This window comes from Phyllobates terribilis, unplaced genomic scaffold (assembly GCF_046119375.1).
Source record: "Phyllobates terribilis strain yellow unplaced genomic scaffold, ASM4611937v1 Scaffold_40__1_contigs__length_11209783, whole genome shotgun sequence".
In the NCBI taxonomy this organism is placed as follows: Eukaryota; Metazoa; Chordata; class Amphibia; order Anura; family Dendrobatidae; genus Phyllobates; species Phyllobates terribilis.
This window is the reverse complement of record NW_027362800.1, coordinates 6406897-6423389: the sequence shown is the minus strand read 5'-3', so window position 1 is coordinate 6423389 and position 16493 is coordinate 6406897. Positions and strand designations below refer to the sequence as shown.

General features: G+C 44.3%; 3 non-coding genes and 2 pseudogenes across 3 annotated transcripts; all 5 read left to right on the top strand.

The window, feature by feature from the left end:
• Positions 1 to 1024: 1024 nt before the first annotated feature.
• On the top strand, positions 1025 to 1215 carry LOC141188560 (U2 spliceosomal RNA). The gene has a single exon (XR_012262644.1). It is a non-coding gene; the product is annotated as a U2 spliceosomal RNA (small nuclear RNA).
• A 1120-nt stretch (positions 1216 to 2335) lies between these two features.
• Positions 2336 to 2526, top strand: LOC141188559 (U2 spliceosomal RNA). The gene has a single exon (XR_012262643.1). It is a non-coding gene; the product is annotated as a U2 spliceosomal RNA (small nuclear RNA).
• Positions 2527 to 8643: 6117 nt separating this feature from the next.
• On the top strand, positions 8644 to 8818 carry LOC141185977 (U2 spliceosomal RNA; annotated as a pseudogene).
• Positions 8819 to 14999: 6181 nt separating this feature from the next.
• Positions 15000 to 15189, top strand: LOC141185786 (U2 spliceosomal RNA). The gene has a single exon (XR_012260402.1). It is a non-coding gene; the product is annotated as a U2 spliceosomal RNA (small nuclear RNA).
• Positions 15190 to 16310: 1121 nt separating this feature from the next.
• On the top strand, positions 16311 to 16402 carry LOC141186222 (U2 spliceosomal RNA; annotated as a pseudogene).
• Positions 16403 to 16493: the final 91 nt, after the last annotated feature.

Genomic DNA, 16493 nt, shown 5'->3' with positions numbered 1-16493 from the left:
TGCTTTTCTTCTCCTCATTGGATTTTTCATGTTAAAAGTTGCAGAAGCCAGATGACAAGCTCATTTTGGTTCAACTTCAGCAACTGTGCATTGCATTGCCATGTAATGTAATGTAATGCAATGCTATCTATCTAGCTCTCCCTCTATACTTCCTTTTGGATAAACAGACATATTAGGCAAGCATTTTGGAGCTTTCACCTAAATAACTACAGGTGGTGAGATAAGCTGCACAATATAATTGACCTTTCAGTATATTGTTGCACACACACCATCTATTTAGCAAATGCCCTTGTTATCAACAGCAGCCTTTTAAACTCACCTGAGCTAACAGGTATGTGAGCTGGTTACTCTGCTGCGCTTAAAATTTCTTTTTTGGTTTGCTACAATGCCTTTTCTGAAACGTTGTCTCCCTCTGCTGGAACACTGACTTCTTTCATTTAATGCCTGCAGACTATAAAAGAGAAACCAACCCAAAAAGTTTGGTTGATTAGTCTGTGGCATTCTTTTAAACTGTTGCTTATGGCGGTCTCTGTGAGCTTCTCAGTGACATTCAGCCATCCAGGTATCCCGCCTGCAGTAGACGGAATGTGGCAATGGAACGCTGGCTGCGCGTGTCATAATAGGCTCTGAGCCTTTATATACCTGCGCACAGCAGCAGCCACCTTCAGTCTGCTGCTGGACAGCCAGCAGCAGCAGCAGGAGAGGTAATTAATCAGCAACCCTCCTGCTAAGGGTAGACAGCTGCTCGTTCCACCCCCCCCCCCGCCTTAATTGGTTCTCCTCCCTTCCGACGGTGTTGAGGCGGGTGGGAACAGCCGGGGGTTGAGGGTACTGTGCTAAAAGAGGTGGAGTTATGCAGATCTAAAACGCGTGGATTGCAGCAGCAGCAAGCCGAAAAGTGCAGGCATGTGAGGGATCTAGAGGTTGACAGCATGTCTTCTTAACGGGAGTCCAGGTGGCCATCTCCACAAATGGACTTTTCAGAATCCTTGGGTGGCACCGTAGTCAGAAACCAATTCTGGTTATCGCTTCTCGGCCTTTTGGCTAAGATCAAGTGTAGTATCTGTTCTTATCAGTTTAATATCTGATACGTCCCCTATCTGGGGACCATATATTAAATGGATTTTTAGAACAGGGAGATGGAAAAAGAGCTTGCTCTGTCCACTCCACGCATTGACCTGGTATTGCAGTATCTCCAGGACCGGTGCACCCCTTCTTTAATGCAGTTTCTAAAATCAGAAAGAATTGAATTCAATGCTTTTTGTTCATTTTGCTTGTTTGTCGGATTTTGGGATGGACTCTTTGGCTTTGCTTTTCTTCTCCTCATTGGATTTTTCATGTTAAAAGTTGCAGAAGCCAGATGACAAGCTCATTTTGGTTCAACTTCAGCAACTGTGCATTGCATTGCCATGTAATGTAATGTAATGCAATGCTATCTATCTAGCTCTCCCTCTATACTTCCTTTTGGATAAACAGACATATTAGGCAAGCATTTTGGAGCTTTCACCTAAATAACTACAGGTGGTGAGATAAGCTGCACAATATAATTGACCTTTCAGTATATTGTTGCACACACACCATCTATTTAGCAAATGCCCTTGTTATCAACAGCAGCCTTTTAAACTCACCTGAGCTAACAGGTATGTGAGCTGGTTACTCTGCTGCGCTTAAAATTTCTTTTTTGGTTTGCTACAATGCCTTTTCTGAAACGTTGTCTCCCTCTGCTGGAACACTGACTTCTTTCATTTAATGCCTGCAGACTATAAAAGAGAAACCAACCCAAAAAGTTTGGTTGATTAGTCTGTGGCATTCTTTTAAACTGTTGCTTATGGCGGTCTCTGTGAGCTTCTCAGTGACATTCAGCCATCCAGGTATCCCGCCTGCAGTAGACGGAATGTGGCAATGGAACGCTGGCTGCGCGTGTCATAATAGGCTCTGAGCCTTTATATACCTGCGCACAGCAGCAGCCACCTTCAGTCTGCTGCTGGACAGCCAGCAGCAGCAGCAGCAGGAGAGGTAATTAATCAGCAACCCTCCTGCTAAGGGTAGACAGCTGCTCGTTCCACCCCCCCCCCGCCTTAATTGGTTCTCCTCCCTTCCAACGGTGTTGAGGCGGGTGGGAACAGCCGGGGGTTGAGGGTACTGTGCTAAAAGAGGTGGAGTTATGCAGATCTAAAACACGTGGATTGCAGCAGCAGCAAGCCGAAAAGTGCAGGCATGTGAGGGATCTAGAGGTTGACAGCATGTCTTCTTAACGGGAGTCCAGGTGGCCATCTCCACAAATGGACTTTTCAGAATCCTTGGGTGGCACCGTAGTCGGAAACCAATTCTGGTTATCGCTTCTCGGCCTTTTGGCTAAGATCAAGTGTAGTATCTGTTCTTATCAGTTTAATATCTGATACGTCCCCTATCTGGGGACCATATATTAAATGGATTTTTAGAACAGGGAGATGGAAAAAGAGCTTGCTCTGTCCACTCCACGCATTGACCTGGTATTGCAGTATCTCCAGGACCGGTGCACCCCTTCTTTAATGCAGTTTCTAAAATCAGAAAGAATTGAATTCAATGCTTTTTGTTCATTTTGCTTGTTTGTCGGATTTTGGGATGGACTCTTTGGCTTTGCTTTTCTTCTCCTCATTGGATTTTTCATGTTAAAAGTTGCAGAAGCCAGATGACAAGCTCATTTTGGTTCAACTTCAGCAACTGTGCATTGCATTGCCATGTAATGTAATGTAATGCAATGCTATCTATCTAGCTCTCCCTCTATACTTCCTTTTGGATAAATAGACATATTAGGCAAGCATTTTGGAGCTTTCACCTAAATAACTACAGGTGGTGAGATAAGCTGCACAATATAATTGACCTTTCAGTATATTGTTGCACACACACCATCTATTTAGCAAATGCCCTTGTTATCAACAGCAGCCTTTTAAACTCACCTGAGCTAACAGGTATGTGAGCTGGTTACTCTGCTGCGCTTAAAATTTCTTTTTTGGTTTGCTACAATGCCTTTTCTGAAACGTTGTCTCCCTCTGCTGGAACACTGACTTCTTTCATTTAATGCCTGCAGACTATAAAAGAGAAACCAACCCAAAAAGTTTGGTTGATTAGTCTGTGGCATTCTTTTAAACTGTTGCTTATGGCGGTCTCTGTGAGCTTCTCAGTGACATTCAGCCATCCAGGTATCCCGCCTGCAGTAGACGGAATGTGGCAATGGAACGCTGGCTGCGCGTGTCATAATAGGCTCTGAGCCTTTATATACCTGCGCACAGCAGCAGCCACCTTCAGTCTGCTGCTGGACAGCCAGCAGCAGCAGCAGCAGGAGAGGTAATTAATCAGCAACCCTCCTGCTAAGGGTAGACAGCTGCTCGTTCCACCCCCACCCCCCCCGCCTTAATTGGTTCTCCTCCCTTCCAACGGTGTTGAGGCGGGTGGGAACAGCCGGGGGTTGAGGGTACTGTGCTAAAAGAGGTGGAGTTATGCAGATCTAAAACGCGTGGATTGCAGCAGCAGCAAGCCGAAAAGTGCAGGCATGTGAGGGATCTAGAGGTTGACAGCATGTCTTCTTAACGGGAGTCCAGGTGGCCATCTCCACAAATGGACTTTTCAGAATCCTTGGGTGGCACCGTAGTCGGAAACCAATTCTGGTTATCGCTTCTCGGCCTTTTGGCTCAGATCAAGTGTCTGGACATCAGGTTCCTTGAGTGCTAGTCCTCGGCCTTCCAGCATCGCCACTCCGGTGGCTTAAGCTGGATGCTGCTATAGGGGGAGAGTGAGGAGGAAACGGGAAGGCGATTTCCGTGGCTGACTATGGGAGTCAAGCTGAAATTTGCTGGGACCGGGGACCCCCGGGTCAAGAATGGATTTCGCATTGAGATTTCCGAGGAGAAGAAGGGACATTTTTCCATGTCCTACCTGGTGAATGCCATCTTCTATGAAGCATTGAAGATTAAGAAGTCGGACATTCTTTGCCTGCAGGAATTTAGAAGTCATGGAAGGTATGTGCTTGTTCTTTCTACTATGGCTGCTTGCCAAAATCTTTATAGAACCTTGAAAGGCCATACTGAGAACTCCCTCCTAGATGGACTCACTTTTACTGTCCTCTATTCAAATGGGGATGTTCCTGTTGTTGTGTTTATGCACAATCCCTTTATCCCCCAGGAGGACATTACTGTATTCTTGAGGAGGCATTGTACTTATGTGCATTTTTCCCACAAGATCTCGAATGAAGAAGGCTTGTGGACTGGCAAATACAAGTACTTTGTTCGTTTTGCTACAGACCCCGAGGGGCCAGGGGGCATACATTATCCTCCTATGAGTTTCTCTATTGGGAGAGACACTGGTTTCTTGTACTTTCCTGATGCTCCTTTTTTCTGCAGAAGATGTAACAAGTATGGTCATGTCCAGGAGTCCTGCAGGTATCCTCCAACCTGCAGGAGGTGTAACACGTCTGGTCATATGGCGAAAGACTGCAAGAACCAGGTAAAGTGTGATGCTTGTGGTGAGGAGGGGCATGTTCTTAGGCAGTGTCAAGCTAGAACCACTCCTAAGTCTTTTGCTCAAGTGGTCGCGGAGGGGCCTGCTGTTCCTTCGACTTCTACTAGGGTTCCACAAGGTCCCCTTCCGGATGTCGGGGAGGCAACTGCTCCCCAAGAGGAAGAGGATGGCACTCAGATGGACGACATATTTGAAGATGCCCAGCTTCAGCCTCCTGCGTCAGGAGGCTTTGACATGGTGATTCCAGAGGTGATGTCACCTTTCCCTCCCCAGTTTGGTGTCCGTGGTGAGGGGGAAATGGACTTGTCCAATTCTCCTGTCATATCTTGGTGCAATACTGCTTCAGAGGAGATCGGGGGCGGTGGCCAAGGGGACTTGTCTGCTGTCCGTTTCTCTGATGAGGAGGATCCTGATGTGGTCAAGAAGAAGCCAAGGACTGAGTGTTCATCCATTGCTGCCGTGTGTGATAGCCCGGTGGACTCTCGTGCTTACCCATCAGATGTATTTTCTCCTGACATTGTTACATTTGGCATTCAGCCAGATGGTAATAGCTTTGCTTTGCTTGATGAAGGTTGAGTTGATGTTTTCTTTCTTTTTTTTTCAGGTTATGTGTGATCCCCTTTAGTTATGCCGCATCATTCTGGATGGGACATTGTGTCCCTTAATGTTAGGCAAATGAGATCTGTTACCCGAAGAACAACAGTTCTGGATTATCTAAAGGGTTTGAGTGCAGATGTCTATTGTCTACAAGAGTGTGGGATTACTGAATCTCCAGGGGATAAGGACTGGCCTTATGGCCAGTATGTTTGGTCGGGGTCCAGCTTTAACAAAAATGATGGTGTGGGGATTTTAGTTGGTAATAAGAATATTACTATTGATAGTTACACGGTTGTGGAGGTGGGTCGCTGCATTATTGTTTTTTTGAGTTATAGGGGGTGGAAGGTTAGAATGATTAATTTATATTGTCCTACTAAAAAAGAGGAGCGGCTTGCTCTTCTTGAGAAATTGAGTTTTTTTCTCCCTGGAAAAATTCCTACAGTTTTTGTTGGTGACTGTAATTGTGTCACAGAAGGTAATGTGGACATTACAGGAAAAAAGTTATCTCAACTTATTTCTGATTTTTCTTTCTTAGACGCTGCAATACTTGAGTATGGCATTCCACCACCGCCTACATATTATGCTGACCGTGGTAATATTTCATCGAGGATAGATAGGATGTTATTTTCCAAAAATATGGTTTGTTCAAGTTATGTTCAACATAAGGTACCTTTTTCTGATCATGAGTGTTTGCGTGGAGTTTTTAGTGCGAATGGGGACATGGTGTTTGGGGGTGGGGTTTGGAAATTGAATACGAGGTTGTTGGAGGATGAGGAGGTGATGAGTGAGTTGGAGAAAAGGTATGCAAGTTGGAGGTGGCGTAAGCGTGATTTTGGTAGTGCGCTTGAATGGTGGGATTGGGTGAAATTACAGTTAAAAACTTTCTTTAAAAAATGGGGCTACAAAAAAGCTGCCAGATATCGTAATAGATTTAATGACTTAAGTAGACGGATTGATTGGTTGCGTGGGTGTGTTAGGAAAGGAATGGATATGTCTGATCAGCTTGAGGTTGCTAAGAATGAGTTAAAATGTCTTCTGGATGAAAAAGGTAAAGAGATTATTTACCGTACCAAGTTAGAGCATTTGGAAAAGAATGAAAAGTGCACCAGGTACTTTTTTAAAAAAATGAATGGAAGGAAGTTGGATTTGAGTGAAGTGGTAGGTGAAGATGGATCTAGTGTGGTTGGGAAGAATGTGTTGAATGAGGTGAATGGCTTCTATAGTAAGTTGTACGATGAGAAATGGATTGATCCTGGACTTGTGTCGCATGTATTGAGTGGTATGGAGAAGAGACTTGGTTCGGATGAATGTGATGCTTTGTGTGCGGATGTTATTTTGGATGAGGTGAGGAATGTTGTTATGAGTGCTAAAAAGAATAAGACGCCTGGGAAGGATGGGTTGCCTGTGGAGCTGTATGTGAAAGCTTGGGAGTTTTTGGGTAAGGACTTGACTGAGGTTTGTAGGTATATGTGGATGAATGGTGTTTTGTGTGACAGTATGAAAGAGGGTATAGTGGTTCTTGTGTTTAAGAAGGGTGAGAAAAAGCGTTTGGAGAACTGGAGACCCATATCATTGCTTAACGCTGATTATAAGGTCTACAGTAAATTGTTAGCAAATCGTATGCGTGAGGTGATTGGTAGGGTTGTGGAGGATGACCAAGTGTGTGCCGTGCCTGGTCGGAGTATAAGTGATAATTTGTTATTGTTAAGGGATATGCTTGGGGATTGTAAGACTAGAAAGCAGAAGTGTATGGTGTTAGCAATTGATTTCGAAAAGGCTTTTGATAGAGTTTCGCATGTGTTTCTGTTTAAAGTATTGGAGAGGATGGGTTTCCCTAGGGTTTTTCTGAATGGAGTTAAGTCTTTATATGATTATGTGTCAAGTGAGTTTTTAGTGAATGGATGGTTGTCTGACAAAGTGATGATTAGGTCTGGTGTAAGACAGGGGTGCCCTATGTCCCCTGTCTTGTTTGTATGTGTGATTGAGCCTTTGCTGTGTTTAGTGAGACGTGAGAAAATGATGAGAGGATTGTTAGTGCCTGGGAGTGGTGGTAAGCATGTGAAGGTGTTAGGTTACATGGATGATGTTGTGATGGTGAGTGAAAGTATGGCTTCAATGAATAGGGTGAGGTTGCTTTTGGATTTTTTCTGTGGTGCATCAGGTTTTAGAGTTAACTGGACTAAGTGTAGTTTCAAATGCTTTGGAGATGACAGTATTCGTATGGAAGGTGTTAAGTATGAGGAGAGTGCAATTAAGATTTTAGGGGTATTTTTCAATGATGATCTGAAAGGAAATGAGAGTTGGGACGAGTGTGGTATGCGTGTTGAGCGAAAATTGAATTTTTGGAGAATGAGAGATCTTTCTTTGCGGGGCAAAGTTCTAGTTATCAAAGCAGTGATCTTACCCATTCTGCTTTTTGTGGCCATAATTTTTCCATCCCCTTTTAGGAAAGTGAAGAGAGTTGAGAAAATGATTTTTTCTTTTTTCTGGTGCAGCAAGATGGAGAAGCTGAAGAGGGAAAGCCTTTATAAGGCCTGCCAGCATGGTGGTTTGGGATTTCCTAATGTTGAGTTTTTTTTAGGGCTCCATTATATTAAGACGATTGTGGTATTGTTGGGTAAAGGTAATAAGGGTGCATGTATGGCAAGTTATTCTGCAGGATGGATGTTGTATGGGTTAGGTTGGAGAAAGAGGGATGCGAGAGTGCCTGTGTCTTTTAAGTGTCCGGTGAGGTATGAGGTGATTGAGAAGTTTGTCAAGAAGTATGATTTGCTGAGTGTGCCGGCGGATGAGTTTAGAATGACTAAGAGGGTGTATAGGAAATTGTGTGCAAATGAGGTCGAGTCTAATATTGTTGGTTTGAGAGGGAATGAGGTTGCGGATGCTTGGAGAAAGTTGGGTATGTATGGGATGTCCAACAAACAGATGGATGTAGTGTGGATGGCGTTTCACAATATTCTTCCAGTGAGAGACGTTCAAAAGAAGAGAGGTTTGATTAGGTCGGATGTTTGTCCAAGAGATGGATGTAATGGTTGTGAGACGGTTATGCATCTGATGTGGAATTGTGATTTTGCGCAAGACGTGTGGAAATGTGTAGGGGGGTTGTGTAGGAGTTTGGCAGGAGTGACTTTTGTGGATTGGCGTGTGGTTATGTTTGGTATTGGTGCAAGTGGACGTGTAAAGGAGAGAGTTTTATGGTTAATTATGGCTTGTGTGTTAGAAAGTTTGTGGGATGTGAGGAATCTTTGTGTATTTAAAAGGAAATCAATTACAGTAAATGAATGTATTAGGATTATTCTTTCTAGGCTATTTTTGACTTACAAGATGGATAGTAGTAGCGGTGGTGGAACAGATGCCGAGGGAATATGGAAATTTAAAAAGTCGAGGCATATTGTAAAATTTCAGTGATCTTTTGGTTTATATTAATAAGATGTTCTTCTTTCTGTAATATTAGGTTGCTTTATGCTTAATAAATATGGCCATGATGATGAGAAGTTTTTTTGCAACAGTTTTGGTATATCCTACTGATTTGCTATAAAACTAAGCTGAATGGTTTTAAAAAAAAAAAAAATATGTTCTTATCAGTTTAATATCTGATACGTCCCCTATCTGGGGACCATATATTAAATGGATTTTTAGAACAGGGAGATGGAAAAAGAGCTTGCTCTGTCCACTCCACGCATTGACCTGGTATTGCAGTATCTCCAGGACCGGTGCACCCCTTCTTTAATGCAGTTTCTAAAATCAGAAAGAATTGAATTCAATGCTTTTTGTTCATTTTGCTTGTTTGTCGGATTTTGGGATGGACTCTTTGGCTTTGCTTTTCTTCTCCTCATTGGATTTTTCATGTTAAAAGTTGCAGAAGCCAGATGACAAGCTCATTTTGGTTCAACTTCAGCAACTGTGCATTGCATTGCCATGTAATGTAATGTAATGCAATGCTATCTATCTAGCTCTCCCTCTATACTTCCTTTTGGATAAACAGACATATTAGGCAAGCATTTTGGAGCTTTCACCTAAATAACTACAGGTGGTGAGATAAGCTGCACAATATAATTGACCTTTCAGTATATTGTTGCACACACACCATCTATTTAGCAAATGCCCTTGTTATCAACAGCAGCCTTTTAAACTCACCTGAGCTAACAGGTATGTGAGCTGGTTACTCTGCTGCGCTTAAAATTTCTTTTTTGGTTTGCTACAATGCCTTTTCTGAAACGTTGTCTCCCTCTGCTGGAACACTGACTTCTTTCATTTAATGCCTGCAGACTATAAAAGAGAAACCAACCCAAAAAGTTTGGTTGATTAGTCTGTGGCATTCTTTTAAACTGTTGCTTATGGCGGTCTCTGTGAGCTTCTCAGTGACATTCAGCCATCCAGGTATCCCGCCTGCAGTAGACGGAATGTGGCAATGGAACGCTGGCTGCGCGTGTCATAATAGGCTCTGAGCCTTTATATACCTGCGCACAGCAGCAGCCACCTTCAGTCTGCTGCTGGACAGCCAGCAGCAGCAGCAGCAGGAGAGGTAATTAATCAGCAACCCTCCTGCTAAGGGTAGACAGCTGCTCGTTCCACCCCCCCCCCCGCCTTAATTGGTTCTCCTCCCTTCCAACGGTGTTGAGGCGGGTGGGAACAGCCGGGGGTTGAGGGTACTGTGCTAAAAGAGGTGGAGTTATGCAGATCTAAAACGCGTGGATTGCAGCAGCAGCAAGCCGAAAAGTGCAGGCATGTGAGGGATCTAGAGGTTGACAGCATGTCTTCTTAACGGGAGTCCAGGTGGCCATCTCCACAAATGGACTTTTCAGAATCCTTGGGTGGCACCGTAGTCGGAAACCAATTCTGGTTATCGCTTCTCGGCCTTTTGGCACGATCTATCAGGTTTACCTGTGTGGTCTTGCCTGTGAGGTGCTCTTGGTACCCTTTCTCTCGGCCTGGGGGGATCGTTCCTTTTCGGAGGGACTTAACCCCCCTGCTGCTATTGGGAGGAAGGATTAGTCCGGGAGCAACGGGAAGGGATCCCATGAAGGCTTGCGCCTTTCAGAGAGAAGAGTCGGTGTGTTCCTGAGTGAAGGATGCCGGCAACGCTCACATATTCATCGGGTGATGCCCGGATGCGGAACACCGTGAGGATTGAAGTTGGAGCAGGATCGAGGACGGAGAAGAATTTGGATTACATCTGCCATAGGATTCTGCTTGGAGTTCTGGAGTTTCGGCGGGAAGACATATTCTGCTTCCAGGACAATGAGTACAAGGGGACTTACACCATCACCTTCAAGAGCCAGGGATGCTGTCACCAACTCGTACAAAAGGTAAATGAGAAAAACTACTTGGATGAATTGGATGGGCTAACCTTTTGTCTCTTGTATGCCTATGACGAGATCCCTATCGTGGTGCATTTCCCGAACCCCTTTGTGGAAGCTGCAGACATCTCGACCTACCTTATCCGTTATTGTGACGATCTGAGATACCTGGGCACTGTGAAGAACGCGGTAGGCTTCTGGTGCGGCAAGAGGAGGTACATGGCCCGTCTAAAGAGGGACCCAAGCGGAGTGGGAGGAATGCTACACCCTCCCTCAACATTTGTGATCGGTAAGAGCAGAGGCTACTTATTTTACCCTGGAATGCCGGTATGTTGCAGGAACTGTGGACAAATGGGTCATACCCAAACGTCCTGCACGGGCAGGAAAGTAGACCGCTGCAATAATTGCAGCTGTTACGGACATTTAATGAAGGACTGTCCCGCTGGGAGGAAATGCAATCTTTGTGGTGAGGCGGGGCACATGTTCCGAGGATGCCCCAACAGGACCAGGACCAGGACCTACGCAGAAGCTGCATCTTCTGCAGCTGAGCCGATGCGCCCGCCGGTCTTCACTGGCGGGCCGGCGTCGGAGGGCGGTTCGAAGGGCGAGAAGGCTGGGATGGAGCAGGGAGCCGGAGGCCCCTCTGGGGCGGCCCCTGCATCGAAGTCCCTTAACGATGGGCGGACCTCGCATGGACCGGAGCGGAGGGGTCCTCCTTCTGGGAGGGTATCCTCCGTGTCGATGGTTCCCGATACCGATCCTGTTGGGCTGGAGGGTGGTGCCCCTGTGCGGTTGGCTACAGGGGACCACGCAGCGATGGCCTCAGGATCTTCCAGGGCGATTAGCCAGCCAGATGAGGGGGCTTTGCTTCTAGGTGGCGAACATCAGGGAATCGGTGTTGGTGATCTTATCCTGATGGACCAGTCTCTCCCCCTGGAGGAGGTGGAGGAAGAGGAGGACTGCACCAGTGACCTAGTGGAGTCTGCCCCGAAAAAGAGACGGAATGTCGAAGCCCCAGCGTCTCCTGGAATGTGGCTGGGAACCGTGACCTACGAGGGGGCAACCGCCGGCTCACAGAATATCGAGTCGTTTGGGTCCTCTAGCCCGGATGTCCTGGAGCAATTTGACATACAGGGCTTTGAGTCAGGTGTCCTCATGGAAGATCCACCACCCTGACCTATGAATGCCGACATTAAGACTTGTCTCACTGAATGTGAGGTCATTAAAGAGCCCAGTTCGTAGGGCTGCTCTATTCAAGTATTTAGAAACCGCTGACTTTGACATTTGTTTATTACAGGAATGCGGGATACAACATGCACTAAATTATAATGACATCAAGACAGATTGGAGACTGGGGCCCTCCATCTGGTCTGGCTCCAATGACAACAAGTCAGCGGGGGTGGGCTTCCTCTGTCGTGGGAGAAATATTACTGTAAATGCTGTCACAGAAATAGTACCAGGCAGAGTGGTTTTAGTGCATTTTAAATTTAATGGTTTTACCCTACGTGTAATGAATATTTATGCTTACCCTGATAAGCAAGAGAGAATTAATTTATTTGGGATATTGCCATTGTACTGTACTGGGTCATCTCCCCTGATCGTAGGGGGTGATTTTAATTGTCTTTGTGCTAGTGAACAACGAGCGGGGGGTGACCCTTTACGCAAATTGGATAAGTCATGTCATCTATTGAAAGATTTTATAACTGATTTTAAATTATGCGATGCGTGGAGGTCACTCCTGCCGACGGACCCTGGTTATACGTGGTCCGGAAGAGGGGTGTCCTCCAGGATCGATTTTATTTTCCTATCAGATGATTTTAACCCTGTAAAATGTGTTTTAACATCAAATATATTTTCTGACCATAAGGGCTTGGAGGTGCATCTAGAATACCGGGATGAACAGAGGGTCAACAGGGGCCTCTGGCGTCTAAGTACTTACCTGCTGGAGGACCCTCTGATTCGACAAGACTTTGTTAAAGCCTATCAAGCCTGGCGGCGACAAAAACCTTCTGATGCCCCTATGGTAACCTGGTGGGAAAATTTGAAAAAAAAAGTCAGAATGTTTTTTATAAAAGCAGGGAGACGTAAAGCTAGAGAGAAAAAAAGATGTTTTAGTGATCTTAACACCAAACTACAAACACTTTTTAAATTCAAAGAGCTAGGGGTGGAGGTGGGAGATGATATTGCTAGCCTAAAAACTGAAATCCAGAACTGCATAGACACAAAGGGGAAAGAGATTATTTTTAACTCTAGAGTGCAGCACTTGGAGGAGGGGGAGAAGTGCTCTCGCTTCTTCTTCAAAAAAGTCATGGATAAAAGAGAAGTGATCACAAATCTAGAGGGTGAAACATCTATGCAGGGAATGTTGAATGCTACTTTTAACTTTTATAAGCATCTTTTTAGTAAAAAGTGTATAGATGAGTCCTTTTTATCTGATGCTCTTAATGATCTCGATTTTAAGTTAAATTTTACAGACCAGGAGTTTTTAGAACGCGATATTGTTTTAGAGGAATTATTTTATGTTTTTAAAAGTTTCTCTAAGGGTAAAGCACCTGGGTGTGACGGACTACCTGTAGAATTTTACCTTACTTTTTGGGACATTTTAAAAGAGGACCTTTTTATGCTTTTTAAAGAAGTTTTTATTTGTGAACAGTTGCCATTTTCGTGGAGGAGAGGAGTGGTGTCTTTGATATATAAAAAAGGTGACCGCAGTACTCTAGCGAATTGGAGACCCATAACTCTCCTAAATGTTGATTACAAGGTACTTGCTAAGGTGGTTGCAGACCGGCTCAGGAGTGTCATTGCCAAACTAATCCAGCCTGAGCAGGTTTGTAGTGTACCAGGCAGAAGTATTTCAGAGGTTTTAAACGTATTAAGGGATGTAATTTGGTATTCCAGAGACCGGGGTCAAAATGTAGCTCTTTTAGCCCTAGATTTTGAAAAAGCTTTCGATAGAGTCTCTCATAGATTTCTTTTTAGAGTTTTAAAAAGAATGGGTATCCCTAATATGCTTTTAAATTGTATTAAGATTTTATATAAAAATTGTTTTAGTCAAATTTCTCTTAATGGCTTTTTAACAGATGGAGTTCCCCTTGAGTCCGGAGTGAAGCAGGGATGCCCCTTGTCGCCCATCCTGTTCATCTGCGCCATGGAGCCCCTGCTGAGCGCAATAAGGAAAGACAAAGTGATTAGAGGGGTTCCTGTTCCAGGCGGAGGTGGCAGTGATGTGAGAGTCTTTGGCTACATGGATGACGTGACGGTTGTGTGCGTGGACCCTGCTTCCCTCCGGAGGGCGGTGTTGCGCATTGATTTTTTTTCCCAGGCATCCGGTTTTAAACTTAATTTAAATAAATCTGAATGTCTGACTTTGGGATCCTGGGACACCGCCCAACTCCCGCAGCTCACTATAAAACGAGACAATGTAAAAATTCTTGGAGTTGTTTTTAACGAGGAGAATGTGGGAACTCAAAGCTGGGAGAATGTCATAGAAAAAATGTCAAAGAAAATATCATTTTGGGGTTTGAGGTCCCTAACAATGGAGGGGAAAATTTTAATTATAAAATCAGTGTTGTTACCCCTCATACTGTATATAGCTATGGTGTACCCCCCCTCTGATGTTTTAATTAAAAAAATGACTAGGATGATCTTTATGTTTTTATGGAACTCCAAAATGGAAAAATTAAGGCGAGAAATAATGAGGAAGAATAAAATGAACGGCGGAAGGGATGTCCCCGATTTACATATTTATTTGTATTTAAATTATTTCTGCTTTTGTTTCAAACATTTTAATGGTAATAGTGCGCTAAGTTATTTTTTAAAATATACTTGTGGGATGATTTTTAAAAGATGGTTTAAGTTGTCGTTGAATTCCCCTGTTTTACTATGCCCCCCCAAACACCAAGCAATCTTAGAAAAGACTGTTCGATTTTATAGCCTTGGTGATTTTAATATGGACATTTTTAAAGACCGCAAGAAGCTTTTATCTTTTCTGAGGAGGAATGAAGATGTGACCCCCATAGTAAATTTCTCAGAAGAGAGGTCGAAGCAAGTTTGGAAGAATGTCTTCGGGAAATTCTTAGCAAATGGACATAAGGACATCGCATGGATGGTGGTCCACCAGTGCCTCCCCACCAGAGAGTTTCAACACAGGAGAGGCCTGGTGGCCAGAGCCAAATGCCCCAGAGACTCATGTGTTAATGACGAAACCACCTTGCACCTTATGTGGAATTGCCCATTTGCACAGGAACTTTGGCACAAAGTTGGGATTCTTTTAAAATGGACTTGCGGTTTAAGAGATTTTAACCATGAATATGTTTTATATGGCCTTTTTAAATGTCCGACGCCTCAACAGTATTGTATATGTTGGTGTTTGATTAACTGTTTTAAAGACGCCCTTTGGAAGGCACGCAATATCTTACTTTTTAAACGTGATGCTATTTCTGTGAAGGATTGTCTTAAAATTACTTTTAGCCAGATGTATATTTATTACTTGAGGGATGTCAAATGTATTGGGAGGAGGGATGCTAATCGTATATGGGGTTTTTATGGGTGGAATTCTGTGTTTTAATAATGTACTGTTTGTGTTGTTGTTTTTGATTGTAAACCATCTTTTACGCACTTAATAAATTATGTTGAAACCTGATCTGTTCTTATCAGTTTAATATCTGATACGTCCCCTATCTGGGGACCATATATTAAATGGATTTTTAGAACAGGGAGATGGAAAAAGAGCTTGCTCTGTCCACTCCACGCATTGACCTGGTATTGCAGTATCTCCAGGACCAGTGCACCCCTTCTTTAATGCAGTTTCTAAAATCAGAAAGAATTGAATTCAATGCTTTTTGTTCATTTTGCTTGTTTGTCGGATTTTGGGATGGACTCTTTGGCTTTGCTTTTCTTCTCCTCATTGGATTTTTCATGTTAAAAGTTGCAGAAGCCAGATGACAAGCTCATTTTGGTTCAACTTCAGCAACTGTGCATTGCATTGCCATGTAATGTAATGTAATGCAATGCTATCTATCTAGCTCTCCCTCTATACTTCCTTTTGGATAAACAGACATATTAGGCAAGCATTTTGGAGCTTTCACCTAAATAACTACAGGTGGTGAGATAAGCTGCACAATATAATTGACCTTTCAGTATATTGTTGCACACACACCATCTATTTAGCAAATGCCCTTGTTATCAACAGCAGCCTTTTAAACTCACCTGAGCTAACAGGTATGTGAGCTGGTTACTCTGCTGCGCTTAAAATTTCTTTTTTGGTTTGCTACAATGCCTTTTCTGAAACGTTGTCTCCCTCTGCTGGAACACTGACTTCTTTCATTTAATGCCTGCAGACTATAAAAGAGAAACCAACCCAAAAAGTTTGGTTGATTAGTCTGTGGCATTCTTTTAAACTGTTGCTTATGGCGGTCTCTGTGAGCTTCTCAGTGACATTCAGCCATCCAGGTATCCCGCCTGCAGTAGACGGAATGTGGCAATGGAACGCTGGCTGCGCGTGTCATAATAGGCTCTGAGCCTTTATATACCTGCGCACAGCAGCAGCCACCTTCAGTCTGCTGCTGGACAGCCAGCAGCAGCAGCAGCAGGAGAGGTAATTAATCAGCAACCCTCCTGCTAAGGGTAGACAGCTGCTCGTTCCACCCCCCCCCCCGCCTTAATTGGTTCTCCTCCCTTCCAACGGTGTTGAGGCGGGTGGGAACAGCCGGGGGTTGAGGGTACTGTGCTAAAAGAGGTGGAGTTATGCAGATCTAAAACGCGTGGATTGCAGCAGCAGCAAGCCGAAAAGTGCAGGCATGTGAGGGATCTAGAGGTTGACAGCATGTCTTCTTAACGGGAGTCCAGGTGGCCATCTCCACAAATGGACTTTTCAGAATCCTTGGGTGGCACCGTAGTCGGAAACCAATTCTGGTTATCGCTTCTCGGCCTTTTGGCTAAGATCAAGTGTAGTATCTTTCGAAAAGGCGGTTTTGGATGTTGGCCGCCCTAGTAGATTGATACATTATGCACACTGGGGTTTAGGCGCTTGTTAGTACGCCAGGTGGCTAATATAGTCATCTGGTGGAAAGCATGGCCCCCCAGGATCGACGCCATTGG